Consider the following 15463-nt stretch of genomic DNA (forward strand, 5'->3'; position numbering starts at 1 on the left):
AGCTGCTGAGTTTATGATGATTTAAGTTTTGTCTCTCGTTCGTCCGACCAACAGACCAAAGACCAAAAGTATTAACGTTTCCATCACGTGACAGAAGATGAACCATGTGAAGATGAAACCCACAAATTATTGAAATTGATCCTCAAAAAGTCTCAAATAATAATTTAATTGATCAAAACAGTTGGCGAGTAATTTATTTTTTACATGATTAATCAACTATTGCAATAATCTATATATCTATATCTAGGTCATATTAATACAGCAGTGCAACGTGTGGAAAGCAGACTGATTGATTGATTGATTGATTGATTGATTGACTGATTGATTGATTGATTGATTGATTGGTCCCAATGTGCTTGTATCACTTTAAACTTTCTTCACTTTCTTTTTATTCCCCTGCAGCAGTTTGTGCCTCCTGTTCATCTGAAGTCCTTATGGGACCATGATGCATGATTATTCTGCACTTTAGATAAGTCGATTGATTAATTGATTTATTGATAAAAACACAAACATATTTTGAGGTTGTGAAATTTGAGCTTTAAGTTATGTTTGTTTGAACAAAGACTCCTGCAGTCGCCTTCATGGACTCAGAGTTTCATTGTCCACATTATTCAGACGTTTCAAAGTTTATTAATTGATTAAAGAAAACTGCTCCTCTTAAGCGTCTGAACCTGCTCAGATCCCCGTGATCAGCACTAAGCGGACAAACGTGATTTACAGTGGTCATTAGAATATGTGGGACGTGGACATTAGCCACCTAAGTGTACTTGAGAAGACGGATGTGAGCTGAAAAGGGAGGATGGTGAAAGAAGAGGGCCGTTAATCGATTGACAGAACTCTCGTGTTTTCAGCTTAAAGCAGCAGCTGCTGCTCCATCCGTCGCTCCGACACCTCTCTGCTATTGATTTCACATCAGAATTCATCTTTCTGCATGAGAACAAAGAGACGCACACTTTATTTATCAGGGTGTGATTGATGCGTCTCCATGGAGAGGTGTCCGCGGGGTTAAAGTGTCCCTGCAGGGGCGAACTGTGTGTTTCATCTGCAGATATTACAGCACGGTGTTTATCTGACCTGCATGTCTGACACCTCACACACCTCACACACCTACACAGCTGGGCACAGGACCAAGAGTGATGTGGAAAGTGTCCTCATAACACCTGCCAACACCTGCCAACACCTGCAAACACCTGCAAACACCTGCCAACGCCTGCCAACAACTGCAAACACCTGCAAACACCTGCAAACACCTGCCAACACCTGCAAACACCTGCCAACACCTGCCAACACCTGCAAACACCTGCAAACACCTGCCAACACCTGCAAACACCTGCAAACACCTGCCAACACCTGCAAACACCTGCCAACACCTGCAAACGCCTGCAAACGCCTGCCAACACCTGCAAACACCTGCAAACACCTGCAAACACCTGCCAACAACTGCAAACACCTGCCAACACCTGCAAACGCCTGCAAACGCCTGCCAACACCTGCAAACACCTGCCAACACCTGCAAACGCCTGCAAACGCCTGCAAACACCTGCAAACACCTGCCAACACCTGCAAACACCTGCAAACGCCTGCAAACACCTGCCAACACCTGCCAACACCTGCAAACACCTGCAAACGCCTGCAAACACCTGCAAACACCTGCAAACACCTGCCAACAACTGCAAACACCTGCCAACACCTGCAAACGCCTGCAAACGCCTGCCAACACCTGCAAACACCTGCCAACACCTGCAAACACCTGCAAACACCTGCCAACGCCTGCAAACAACTGCCAACGCCTGCCAACACCTGCAAACACCTGCAAACACCTGCCAACACCTGCCAACACCTGCAAACACCTGCTAACGCCTGCCAACACCTGCAAACAACTGCAAACACCTGCCAACACCTGCAAACACCTGCAAACACCTGCCAACACCTGCAAACACCTGCAAACACCTGCCAACAACTGCAAACAACTGCCAACACCTGCAAACGCCTGCCAACACCTGCAAACACCTGCAAACACCTGCAAACACCTGCAAACGCCTGCCAACACCTGCAAACACCTGCAAACACCTGCAAACACCTGCCAACACCTGCAAACACCTGCAAACACCTGCCAACACCTGCCAACACCTGCAAACACCTGCCAACACCTGCAAACACCTGCCAACACCTGCAAACGCCTGCAAACGCCTGCCAACACCTGCAAACACCTGCAAACACCTGCAAACACCTGCCAACAACTGCAAACACCTGCCAACACCTGCAAACGCCTGCAAACGCCTGCCAACACCTGCAAACACCTGCCAACACCTGCAAACGCCTGCAAACGCCTGCCAACACCTGCAAACACCTGCCAACACCTGCAAACACCTGCAAACGCCTGCAAACACCTGCCAACACCTGCCAACACCTGCAAACACCTGCAAACACCTGCAAACGCCTGCCAACACCTGCAAACACCTGCAAACACCTGCCAACAACTGCAAACACCTGCCAACACCTGCAAACGCCTGCAAACGCCTGCCAACACCTGCAAACACCTGCCAACACCTGCAAACACCTGCAAACACCTGCCAACGCCTGCAAACAACTGCCAACGCCTGCCAACACCTGCAAACACCTGCAAACACCTGCCAACACCTGCCAACACCTGCAAACACCTGCTAACGCCTGCCAACACCTGCAAACAACTGCAAACACCTGCCAACACCTGCAAACACCTGCAAACACCTGCCAACACCTGCAAACACCTGCAAACACCTGCCAACAACTGCAAACAACTGCCAACACCTGCAAACGCCTGCCAACACCTGCAAACACCTGCAAACACCTGCAAACGCCTGCCAACACCTGCAAACACCTGCAAACACCTGCAAACACCTGCAAACGCCTGCCAACACCTGCAAACACCTGCAAACACCTGCCAACAACTGCAAACACCTGCCAACACCTGCAAACGCCTGCCAACGCCTGCCAACACCTGCAAACACCTGCCAACACCTGCAAACACCTGCCAACAACTGCAAACAACTGCCAACGCCTGCAAACAACTGCCAACGCCTGCAAACACCTGCAAACACCTGCCAACACCTGCCAACAACTGCAAACAACTGCCAACGCCTGCAAACAACTGCCAACGCCTGCAAACACCTGCCAACACCTGCAAACAACTGCAAACAACTGCCAACACCTGCCAACACCTGCAAACGCCTGCCAACGCCTGCAAACACCTGCAAACACCTGCAAACAACTGCCAACACCTGCAAACACCTGCAAACACCTGCCAACGCCTGCCAACACCTGCCAACACCTGCAAACACCTGCCAACACCTGCAAACACCTGCAAACACCTGCCAACACCTGCAAACACCTGCAAACACCTGCCAACGCCTGCCAACACCTGCCAACACCTGCAAACACCTGCCAACACCTGCAAACACCTGCAAACACCTGCCAACACCTACCAACACCTGCCAACACCTGCCAACGCCTGCAAACACCTGCAAACACCTGCCAACACCTGCTAACACCTGCAAACAACTGCAAACACCTGCAAACACCTGCAAACACCTGCAAACACCTGCTAAAATCAGCTATACACACGACTCGTGTGACACTGAAAATATATTAAATGTAATGATTAAGTCCACAGAGAGAGGATGACACTGTACCAGAAAAAAGTCAATACAACAATGAAGTAGAAGAACAAGAAGAACAAGAACAAGAACAAGTAGAAGAAGAACAAGTAGAAGAAGAAAAAGAAGAACAAGAACAAGTAGAAGAAGAACAAGAAGAAGAAGAACAAGTAGAAGAAGAACAAGAACAAGTAGAAGAAGAACAAGTAGAAGAAGAAAAAGAAGAAGAAGAACAAGTAGAAGAACACGAAGAAGAAGAACAAGTAGAAGAAGAACAAGAACAAGTAGAAGAAGAACAAGTAGAACAAGAACAAGAACAAGTAAAAGAACAAGAACAAGAACAAGTAGAAGAAGAACAAGTAGAAGAAGAACAAGAAGAACAAGAAGAACAAGAACAAGTAGAAGAAGAACAAGTAGAACAAGAACAAGTAGAACAAGAACAAGTAAAAGAACAAGAACAAGAACAAGAACAAGTAGAAGAAGAACAAGAAGAAGAAGAACAAGTAGAACAAGAACAAGTAGAAGAAGAACAAGTAGAAGAAGAAGAAGAAGAAGAAGAAGAACAAGTAGAAGAAGAACAAGAACAAGTAGAAGAAGAACAAGAAGAACAAGAACAAGAACAAGAAGAACAAGAAGAAGAAGAACAAGAACAAGTAGAACAAGAACAAGTAGAAGAAGAACAAGAAGAAGAAGAACAAGTAGAAGAAGAACAAGAACAAGTAGAACAAGAACAAGTAGAAGAAGAACAAGAAGAACAAGAACAAGAAGAAGAAGAACAAGTAGAAGAAGAACAAGAACAAGTAGAAGAACAAGAACAAGTAGAAGAAGAAGAAGAAGAAGAACAAGAACAAGAACAAGTAGAAGAAGAACAAGTAGAACAAGAACAAGAAGAACAAGAACAAGTAGAAGAAGAACGAGAACAAGTAGAACAAGAACAAGTAGAAGAAGAACAAGAAGAACAAGAACAAGAAGAAGAAGAACAAGTAGAAGAAGAACAAGAACAAGTAGAAGAACAAGAACAAGAACAAGTAGAAGAAGAAGAACAAGAACAAGAACAAGTAGAACAAGAACAAGTAGAAGAAGAACAAGAAGAAGAACAAGTAGAAGAAGAACAAGAACAAGAACAAGTAGAAGAAGAACAAGAAGAAGAAGAACAAGAACAAAAACAAGAACAAGTAGAAGAAGAACAAGAACAAAAACAAGAACAAGTAGAAGAAGAACAAGAACAAGAACAAGTAGAAGAAGAACAAGAACAAAAACAAGAACAAGTAGAAGAAGAACAAGAAGAAGAAGAACAAGAACAAAAACAAGAACAAGTAGAAGAAGAACAAGAACAAAAACAAGAACAAGTAGAAGAAGAACAAAAACAAGAACAAGTAGAAGAAGAACAAGAACAAAAACAAGAACAAGTAGAAGAAGAACAAGAAGAAGAAGAACAAGAACAAAAACAAGAACAAGTAGAAGAAGAACAAGTAGAAGAACAAGAACAAGAACAAGAACAAGTAGAAGAACAAGTAGAAGAAGAAGAAGAAGAAGAAGAAGAAGAAAAATAGTCTGGTCGTGTTCTGGCTGCTCCTTCAGTAAAGGATCAGGGTCCCTCTGGGTCTACGCTGGGCCCAGCAGACCCTGACAGAGTCTGAGGCTCATTCACACAGTCTCTTTGTCCCTCTGACCCCCCTCTGTCTCTGGCCCCTCAGAGGCCCCCACAGGGGCCCCTTTGTAATCCTATAAAGTGGAAAAATACCAATTAGTAACAGTTTGTCTCACAGCAGTTCGGTGTTAAAGAGTCAGTCCGCTCTGTAACAGCAGCCATGACACAGCTCTCTGAGCACACAGCACCACAGGAGGTAAAAGCACACACATACAGGACTCCTCTAACCGCCCTGCTGTCCGTCGTGTCCCGCAGTCACCGGGCAGCGTCCAGGCTGTGACACGTCCGCACAGTATAAAGTAAGACGTGTCCCTCTGAAGGACACTTCTAGAGGCTGTTTCTGCTAACAGAAGCAGTTCAAGCTAACTGAAGCTCACCTCATATTTGGAGACGATTAAACTGTGTATGTTTAAGTGTGTCCGCAGTGAGGTCAGAGCTGCTCAGAGGTAGAAACAGGTTCTAAAGAGGAGACAGAGGGATGTATAAAGAGGTCGGGGCAGGACGGAGTCTGTACGGTCAGTGATCACATTACTGCTTCATCTTAAAGTCAGAGGAAGGATCTGTAATCCAATGATAAGCTAACCAATGATGACGACACACAGAGACCTTCTTAAAGGAAACAGCATTGAATTAAATATTCAAACAGAGGACACACACACACACACACACACACACGCACACACACACACACACTGTGCTGCTGCCACAAACGCCCCACATGTAGATGCATCTGCTGCTGAACATAGGGCTGAACTGATGCACTCTTTCCTCCTGTGTGTTTGATAACAACAGATCTATGAAACTATTCATTTCACTCATTAGTGAGCTGCTGCTAAAGTCTGCAGTAAGAACCAATGGGAGCGTGAGCTGAGAGCCACAGACAGGAAGTCAGACAGCATCAAACATCAGAGAGCAGGTTCATCAGTCAGTGTGAAGGTGTGAACGTCTCCCTGCAGGTCAGAGGTGACGGGGGAGCAGACTGAGCGCCTCTTCAGCTGCTCGGGGTGACATGACTGAAGAGGCATTAACGCCCAGTTGTGACATCACTAAACAAAGTTGGCGAGCATGGGAAGCAGGAAGAAGAAGAAGAAAAGAAGGAAGAAACACTGTAGCAAAGTGAATGAATGAATTCTCTTTAATTCATCAGCTCTGAGCCGTACAAGAGTCTTCTCAAGAGGTTTCTCTCGGCCTTGATGTTCTAACTCTGCTGTGTTAAGGAGACTCTGACAGCACACAACAAGCAACATCCAAGAGGAAGGCTGAGCCGGAGAGGATACACACTGCAGCCAACAGAAAACACCTCACTGTGTGCAGAAACATCTGCTCAGGAACCCGGCTGATTGTCCTGGTGCTCGGTGCACTCGTGTGTCAGCGCTCTGCAGACTGACACGTCTGATTTGCAGGTTTATGATGAGTCACACTGATGGGTCCTGCAGAGTGCGGTGATCACTTACATCCATTAAAAGCAGCTGCAGAGGCTGACGGACATCCTCCTCACAGGTTTATCAATATGTTCATGTGTTGATGGAAGTTTCCGGATAACCTGTGAGCTCAGAGTGAACTCCCCCCGCCCGCCGCTGACATCACCTCGCCTTCTTATGAGCCGAGATGAAGTCAGAGGGCGGATCGATCGCTGAGGATCAGATGTGTCTGTGCACAATCGGGGGGGGTGGGGGGGTGGCGTAAGTGCTGGGGGGTCTGCACCTCCTTTTACTCTCCTCATGACCAGACGCCCCCCGGGTCAAAGGTCAGAGGTCATCCACCCAGCCAGGGTCGCTCCACATTAACATTGCAGCAGAGTTAATTTAATTTCTACACTAAGATGAAATCCTTTTAAACGGCGGCTGATTCTGAGCGGCGGCGAGGAGGGGGAGGGGGCGGGGCTAATCGAATGAGCGTCTGATTTAACTGCCAAAGTATTTTCCTGTGCGTCTTTAATCAATACTTAAGACTCATAACGGGCCGGGTCAGCGCGGAGAGATCTCCATAATCGATGAGGAGAGGTTCAGCAGGTTACTGTCTCTCCCTCCTCTCTTCTTCATGGACTTATTCTTCGTCGGGATGTCTGTCAGACGGGGAAATACTGCAGGAGCTCTGAGGGGGCGGGGCCAGGACGCGGTCCAGCTGGGGTCACCGTGTGATCCTCTGTGGCTCTGCTCTGATCTGACCCACAGGTGAACTCTTCTCACAGGTGTAACAATCACAGACTGTTTATAAGAAGGGGAAGAAGCACAGTGCTTTTAGGAGCCGCCATCTTGTTTTGTTAGGAGCCAGAAGTGACCATATATGGACGAGAGGGCGGAGCTGGAGAGGAGTGAGAGGTTAGCAAACACTACGTTATCAAAGCTAAACACTGTGTGCCGTGGCTAATTCATTAGCTGCTAATGAGCTAGTTAGCAACAGTCAGACGTCACTGCCATGTTTTCAGAGATGTTGAGCATTAAAGGTGCGTTGATTCCTCCACAGTGGAGACCTCACATTCTTTTCAGGGTTTTATTTGGAAACGTGGACTTCCTGCATTAACTTCCCTTATACATGTACATGTAACCTGTGTGAGCCGCTCCATCACAGCAAACAAACAGCACTGTTTGCCTTGTTCTCTAATTACTTTAACGAGCACGAGGAAGCGCCACAGATACACACTTTCCTCTGAATCCTTCACTCCTTCCTGCTGAGCTCAGCCGCCTTTTCATTTTATTTCCTTTTGTTTGACTTTACAGGAGCCAGTAAAACACGGTTTGATCCCCGAGCTGTTAAAGAGTAAAGAGCCTGGACAGAACGTCCCGTCAGCCGCCTGCCAATAAAAAATGAAAACCCATTTAGGCCAATGGAGGAGCAGCAGCGTGTCTGCGGTCAGTCAATAAACCAAACAGCAGGCCGGCAGGTCGGATCAGCTGAGCGCCGAGCAGAGGAGACGACAAGGTCAGCGGACAGACCCGCCCAGAGAACAGACAGGTTTACATATCGATACGCTTCCTCACACTCACTGTGACCATCAGGAGCTCCGTCTGAGTCATGACAAGGTGTCAGGAGTACAGGTGCAGTCCTCCAAACGACACTAAAACAAGTTTTCTGTTGTATTTAAAAAGACAAACCTGGTGTTTTGCTACAGTTTTCTTCTCGATCAGAAAGCACAGAAAGCACACACACGGCCCCCCGATCAATGAATCAGACAGTAAAACAGGGCCACACCAACCCGCGACTCACTTATGAAGAGAAATAGCTATTTACTGATGTTTCATATAGAACTCAGTTTTATGCCATCCGAATAAATAACAACACAATTTGAAAACAAAACAATGAAAATGACATCCCTTTAAAATATCAAATTATAACTGGACTGCAGAACTCACTCGGAAGTGAGCTCAACAGATCCGGGAGATCTTGAGGTTATCTGGCTTCACCAAACCCAACAAAGTGATCACGTGACTTTGGAGATTAGCTAAGTAATTCAGCCCAGAGTTTCCTGATCTCACCATGAGCACGATCATGTAAAAAGGGGCGGGGTTTGCAGCAAATTATCAATAAAAACACACCAGAAACTCAGAGCAAACTATAGCCTAAAACGAGACGCATATGGACAAGTTAAAGACATAACCCAGACCAAAAGCACACGAGAATAGACTACATCTGACTGTTATTAAACCTGTGTAGTCCTTACATTACATTCTTTTCATGCAGGTGTAAATATGATTAAGAGCCTCCTAATCATGGTCCACACAGATGTCCACAAAAAGATGTGTGTCCGGGAAAGTCCAGTGTAAGATTTCTAAGCTTGTTTTGATGATGATGTGGAACATGCCTTAAATCGCACTTACTGTGGTCAGGATAATGTTCACATGAAATATACATACTGTCACATTTCTGCCTTTAATAGTCCGTTAAAATGACAAACTTCACCTCACAACATGTTCCAGTACTTTTACAGATAACGCGCTCTGACTCTGTCAGACAGTAAAACAGTTTAACACAGAGCCTTAGTAAAGAAATACATGTTGAACTTACAGTTTCAGTCCGGAGATTAGCAGGTGGCAACTTCCGGTCCGCAGGGGCGCTAACTGTTATATCTTGTAAATCCCAGAAGAGTCCATCACCAGTCTTCATCAGAGGACTCTCACAGTTCTTAAATCCGTGTTGGTCCGGGTCCAGGCACACTCCAGTCTGTGGTTCACTAAGTGTCAACAAGCTAACTGCTGCTAACTGCTGCTAGCCGATGCTTCCGGTACACTTAATTAGCAGCCTAGCAAAGCAGTTAGCATCCTGACTCTGTCGCTAGCTTAGTGGCTAACAAACATGTACAAGCGGGCGTCACTGCTGCGCAAAAAACAAACACAGAACTTCCCGTTAAAAAAACAGATGTTTAGAAGTGAGCCTCTCCCTCCCCCCTCTCTGCTCCTCTTCCTCACCTGCTGTCAATCACACAGGTGTCACACCGACCACCACGACCAATTAAAAGATCCAAGTGTTGAAATAGCAAAAGGTGCATTCTGTATTTTTATTATAGTTACAACTATAGTACTATAGTTAGAGTTATTCCTCTGTCAGTCACATCTGAGCTTCATGTCAACATTTGTATTGTTTTTTTCAGTTTTAGTCCCTCACCTTGGGTGAGTGTTTATTGTGTTTTTATTTCGTTTATCTTTTAGTTGTAGAGCTTAATTAAATATTAAACATGATTATTAAATATGAGTTCATGACAGCTAACTGACAGTTGCTTTGCTGGAAATTCGTTCACAGATCTTCACACTGCTTTGGGATGCTAAGGACAATAAATCTGCACAGTTAATTTCATATTTAAGCTGTAAAAACTCAGTGACATCAGCATTTAACTCTAAGAAGGAAGAAGAATCTCAGGCAAAATTAGTTTTTCCATGAAATCAGCATGATCAATGGATTTAGCTCGCAGGGCTGAAGGTAATCTGAGCTAATTATTCAGGTTCAACTGTTGTGAACTTTGAACTTGCAAAGTGAGAGAGTTGACCTTTGAGTCCAACATGGAGGAAAGTAATCACACCTAATCACACAATCAGTCCGTCTCTATAACTTCCACCATGTTCACCCGTTTTACATCTGTTCAACTGTCTCTTTTCTATAAAACATTTAAAGTCATCTGTGGAAAGCTCTGTGTTTTATTTCAAAGTAATTAACGATGCTGTTTAATTTTCAGCTAATATGATCAAGTCCTGAACCTTAAACTTTATTTTACAGTTTTCCTGTCATGCTCTGTTATGTTTACTGTATACATACGTTACTCTGTTTGACTCATCAACCAAATAAAGCAGCAGGCAGACAGTTATATTTGAAAGTGATCCATCTGTTTAAAGCAGAAGAACCCAAAGACACAGTTTAACGTGTTCACCTTTTCCCATAATGCCTCTTAAAGTCACTTCTTCATCATCATCATGTTTCCTGCACAGACGTGTGACTGATGACGCTCTGCTCTTCATCGCTCCTCTCTGAGCGTCACATTTAATGTTGTTTCCTCATCGATGGTCTCAGACGTCTGCAGTCACTGATTCTCCCCTCTGTAATGGTTACACACACACACACACACACACACTTGGGTGATATGATGGGGGTGTCTGTTTATCATGTGATGTGTTCAGGGGAGGAACATTGTGTTTATAATTCAACCAGCTGCATTCGTCAAAACAGAGCCGTGTGTGTGTGTGTGTGTGTGTGTGTGTGTGTGTGTGTGTGTGTGTGTGTGTGGAGGCTAATGATCCAGGGGAAATTAATGAGTCCATAAAGGAGAGAAATCCTCCGTTCACACGAGCGTGACAGGATCCTCTGACTTTGATAAACCGTCAAACGGCAGATAATCAGGAGGGGGGGTCATCAGTGCCTGACGTCTCTATGTGCAGTTCTACAGGGAGGGCTCCACATACCACAGAGGGCCCTCACTTTGTACTGCTCTCATATTTGTAGGGCTGAAAAAGCTATGATGTTATTGCTTGATATTGCTGTCAATGGTTCAGGAAACATGTGATGTGTGCACATTTAAACACTGGATCCAGTACAGTTTAAACGGTAAAAATGCAGGTTAACAGGTTTGTTGGATTTGGATGATTTTATGTACAAAGAATGACAAAAGGAAATATTACAGACCTTAATAAATCATGTTAAACAAAAAATAATGTAGCTTCTGAATTTGGTGTATTAAACTTACATCATTAATGCGTCCTCTTTGGGATTTCTCTCTTCAGTAAACAGGGTAAGTGCAAAGGTAATCTAACAAAGTAAACGTAAAACAAAGACTTATATATTTCAAATAATGCATGGTTCATCAGCTAAACAAGTTCGTTCTTCTCAGTTTGGTGTGAAGAGGGAATGTCAGGTCTGACGGCAGGCTTTACAATGTTAGGGGAGTGGTTTGATCAGGTGTAGTGCTGCAGGTGGGGTGGAGACCTTTTAACAAGGGTTAACATTTTTATTTCACAACAGAAAGACAAAAGATTTTGAGATGGACCAAAGAATAAAAATCATACATATCACAAATAAATAAAGACACACAGGAAGTCACAACAGCAACAAAAACGATAGAGTGCAGGCCAACTCCTCCATTTAAAAGCTAGAAAGATGTGAATTCATCCGCCACTGAAAATAGTCCTGAACAAATAATGCTTAACACAGCATGATAATGCAGTATAATAAACATATGATAATATGTATAATAAACACATGATAATGTTTATAATAAACACATGATAATGCAGTATAATAAACACATTATAATGTGTATAAAAAACACATGACAATGCAGTAAAATAAACAAATGATAATGCAGTAAAATAAACACATGATAATGCAGTAAAATAACACATGATAATGTGTAAAATAAACACATTATAATGTGTATAAAAAACACATGATAATGCAGTAAAATAAACAAATGATAATGCAGTAAAATAAACACATGATAATGTGTATAATAAACACATGAAAATGCAGTATAATAAACACATGATAATGCAGTTTAAAAAACACATGATAATGTGTATAATAAACACATGATAATGTGTATAATAAACACATGATAATGCAGTATAAGAAACACATGATAATGTGTATAATAAACACATGATAATGTGTATAATAAACACATGATAATGCAGTATACGAAACACATGATAATGTGTATAATAAACACATGATAATGCAGTATAACAAACACATGATAATGCAGTTTAATAAACACATGATAATGCAGTATAATAAACACATGATAATGTGTATAATAAACACATGATAATGCAGTATAACAAACACATGATAATGTGTATAATAAACACATGATAATGCAGTATAATAAACACATGATAATGTGTATAACAAACACATGATAATGTGTATAATAAACACATGATAATGCAGTATAACAAACACATGATAATGTGTATAATAAACACATGATAATGCAGTATAATAAACACATGATAATGTGTATAATAAACACATGATAATGCAGTATAATAAACACATGATAATGTGTATAATAAACACATGATAATGCAGTATAATAAACACATGATAATGTGTATAATAAACACATGATAATGCAGTATATAGTCTCAGTGTATACTCAGTACACAGCTCGTCTCCATTGTTTTAATTTCATTAAAGGCCTGATGCTCTTTATTACCTTTTACTGTCCTCTCTTTATGACACTGAGACACTCTGTGATGGCTTTAATGCCAGGCGGGGGGGTCGAGCGGGGAGCCCCCTCCCAAATGAAGTCTAATCAGGCTTTGATTCCAGCTCTGGGCACCATCTATTACTGCAGTGCCATTTCCTAAGTGTCTGCCCCCCTCCCTGACCCTGCCACTTTATCTGTGGCGTTTTATTTGCAGAGTGCATGCTGTCCATATGTTAGCCTAATAGTTGCTATAATTCTTGTGCAGCGCGGCTCGTGTTTTATACGTCCTGATGCATTTTAATAAAAGGCTGCAGCAGCACTCTGCCGGCTGACAGACACGTATTTGCATAGAGATGAATTACTGCGGCCGCATGACGTGACTTTTAAAATATGATTGAGGAGGTTATTATTGCTGCACTATGATACGTGTTAACAGGTTATTTTAGCGTGGCTAGTGCTAATAAAATCCTGAACAAAAGACTCGGGTGATGAGGGCAGGGTTTTTCATTGCCAGAGTCTACTGAAGGTGCTCATTTTGTCATTACTTAGCCCCGAACCCCCCACACCCCTCCTCAGTCATAGAGCAGGAGGAATAACAGGATCCAACATCCTGCAGGAGGCCACGACCGACCCCCGCCTCATAATTAATCACAACAGTTTGTCTTTATTCTGAGACAATAGAGGGTCATTCTGGTGTTTCTAACCTGGGTCCTATTTTACATATTTGGCTCTAAATGACTAACAGAGTGTTTAAATGTCTCCAGTAGATGTGTTCATCCTGCAGCCGTGAAACAGGCTGTAATGGCTGCAACATAATCCTTGATGGGTCAAAGGTCGTCCACTAAAAGTTCTTGTTGTTTCCACTGACAGGCTCAGATTGTTATTCTAAGTGTGTGACAACATGACAGAAAGGATCCCTACAGAGATAGACCTTTTTGTTACAGAGGAAGATGATTGTTTTAACCACACACAGACGTTACATCGCTCTCTGCACACACACCAGACTCCATTCAGAAAAACACTGATTTAAGCTCACAGGACAGGAGCTTCCGTCTGATCTGTTAGTTTGTGTGATCTTACTATTTAAAACAAACTAACAGAATGAACTCACTTCATTTCCTCTTACTTTCTGTTTGTATCAGATTTGCAGGAAGTAACATGCCTTTTTCTCTTTTTGGTGACATTGAGGAGGTAGCCATCTTTGTTTCTCTTCAGTTTGAGCTTCAGGTTGTGGTCGGACTATTTATCCATTCAGCGAGTACATTAAAGCAGCATTATGCAGCTCTTTAGCCTTCAAATAACTGCTTCAATTATGTTGCTGACATTCTGACTGCTAACAGGAGTAACTGATCCTCTTTGCTTTCCACACCTTGCTCTAAACGCCTGATTCTCACTTTGTAATGTGGCCGGTATGATCATTATGCCTTCTGAGTTGTAAGTGTTAGTGGCCGTCCACAGAGAGAGACCTAGAAGAGTTCTGAGCATCAAAAGAAACACATCGTCTTCACAGCGTTCATGTTGTTTCCACATCACGACTCAAAGCTCGAGGAGAACTCGAGTGACTGCAGGGATACAGAGAGATGTAAAACAGCTGTTCTGTTAGCGGAGCAGAGATCCCATCATGCACCCTGCCTGGGATTATCTCCTCATGTTGTTCCTGTTTGTGAGGACACCTGTTCATAATCCAGCCGCTCTGTGACACAGGCAGAGAGGTGAACATCATTAAAGGAGATTATCTCTGAATAAATACTTCACCTGAGCTCATAACACATTCTATCTCCTCCATCAGACCATCCACGCTCAGGAGTGTTCAGCCTGCAGGTGAGCTGCTACACCTGTACACACACACACACACACACACACACACACCTCCCTGCTGGATCCACCTCATCCTTCATGTAAGTTGTCGTTAAGTTGCTCAGGCAGACAGAGCAATTAGCAGAGACTTTATTCCCTCACCCAGCGGGCCGCTGATTATCGCTCTGAGTGAGGAATGAATTACACTCTGTCAGAGCGTGGTGCGTTCAGGGCCCGCGGTGCACAATGCTTCCACTGAAGCATGAAGGTGTGTTTAAAGCAGGAAGAGGAGCTGCTGCTGTGTTCGCTCCTCATAATGGAGGCTCCCCCGGCGCTCCTTATCTCAGGCCTGCAGGCGGGTTACACACAGATAAGACCCCCCCGACACATGTCCTTGTGTGTAATCTCTTGTACTACATGGTCAACTGAGAGCCTGTCAATGGGCTCTTTATAAAGGCGGCTAACGCTAACACATTAGTCACGCAGCAAACAGGAGGAGGTTTAGTGGGAGTCAACAGGTAGAGCTGCAGGCCGACAGGTGGGATTCTATCACTGCAGATTATATTCACCTGATGGGCTGAAGCTGCTAATCTGAGCCTGTTTCTCACACTGATAACAGTCACATTTACACGTTAGCCCTTCATACGCACTTCAAAATAAAAGCCTTCTGATCTAACTGTGCTGCTTTTAAGAAACCTGTGCAAACAACAAGAATGAAGCTGCTTTATTTTGTTTGATCTCATC

The sequence above is a fragment of the Semicossyphus pulcher genome, unplaced genomic scaffold, assembly GCF_022749685.1.
Source record: "Semicossyphus pulcher isolate SPU_LCO1_2020_fin unplaced genomic scaffold, fSemPul1.0.p SCAF_22, whole genome shotgun sequence".
NCBI classification, from domain to species: Eukaryota; Metazoa; Chordata; class Actinopteri; order Labriformes; family Labridae; genus Semicossyphus; species Semicossyphus pulcher.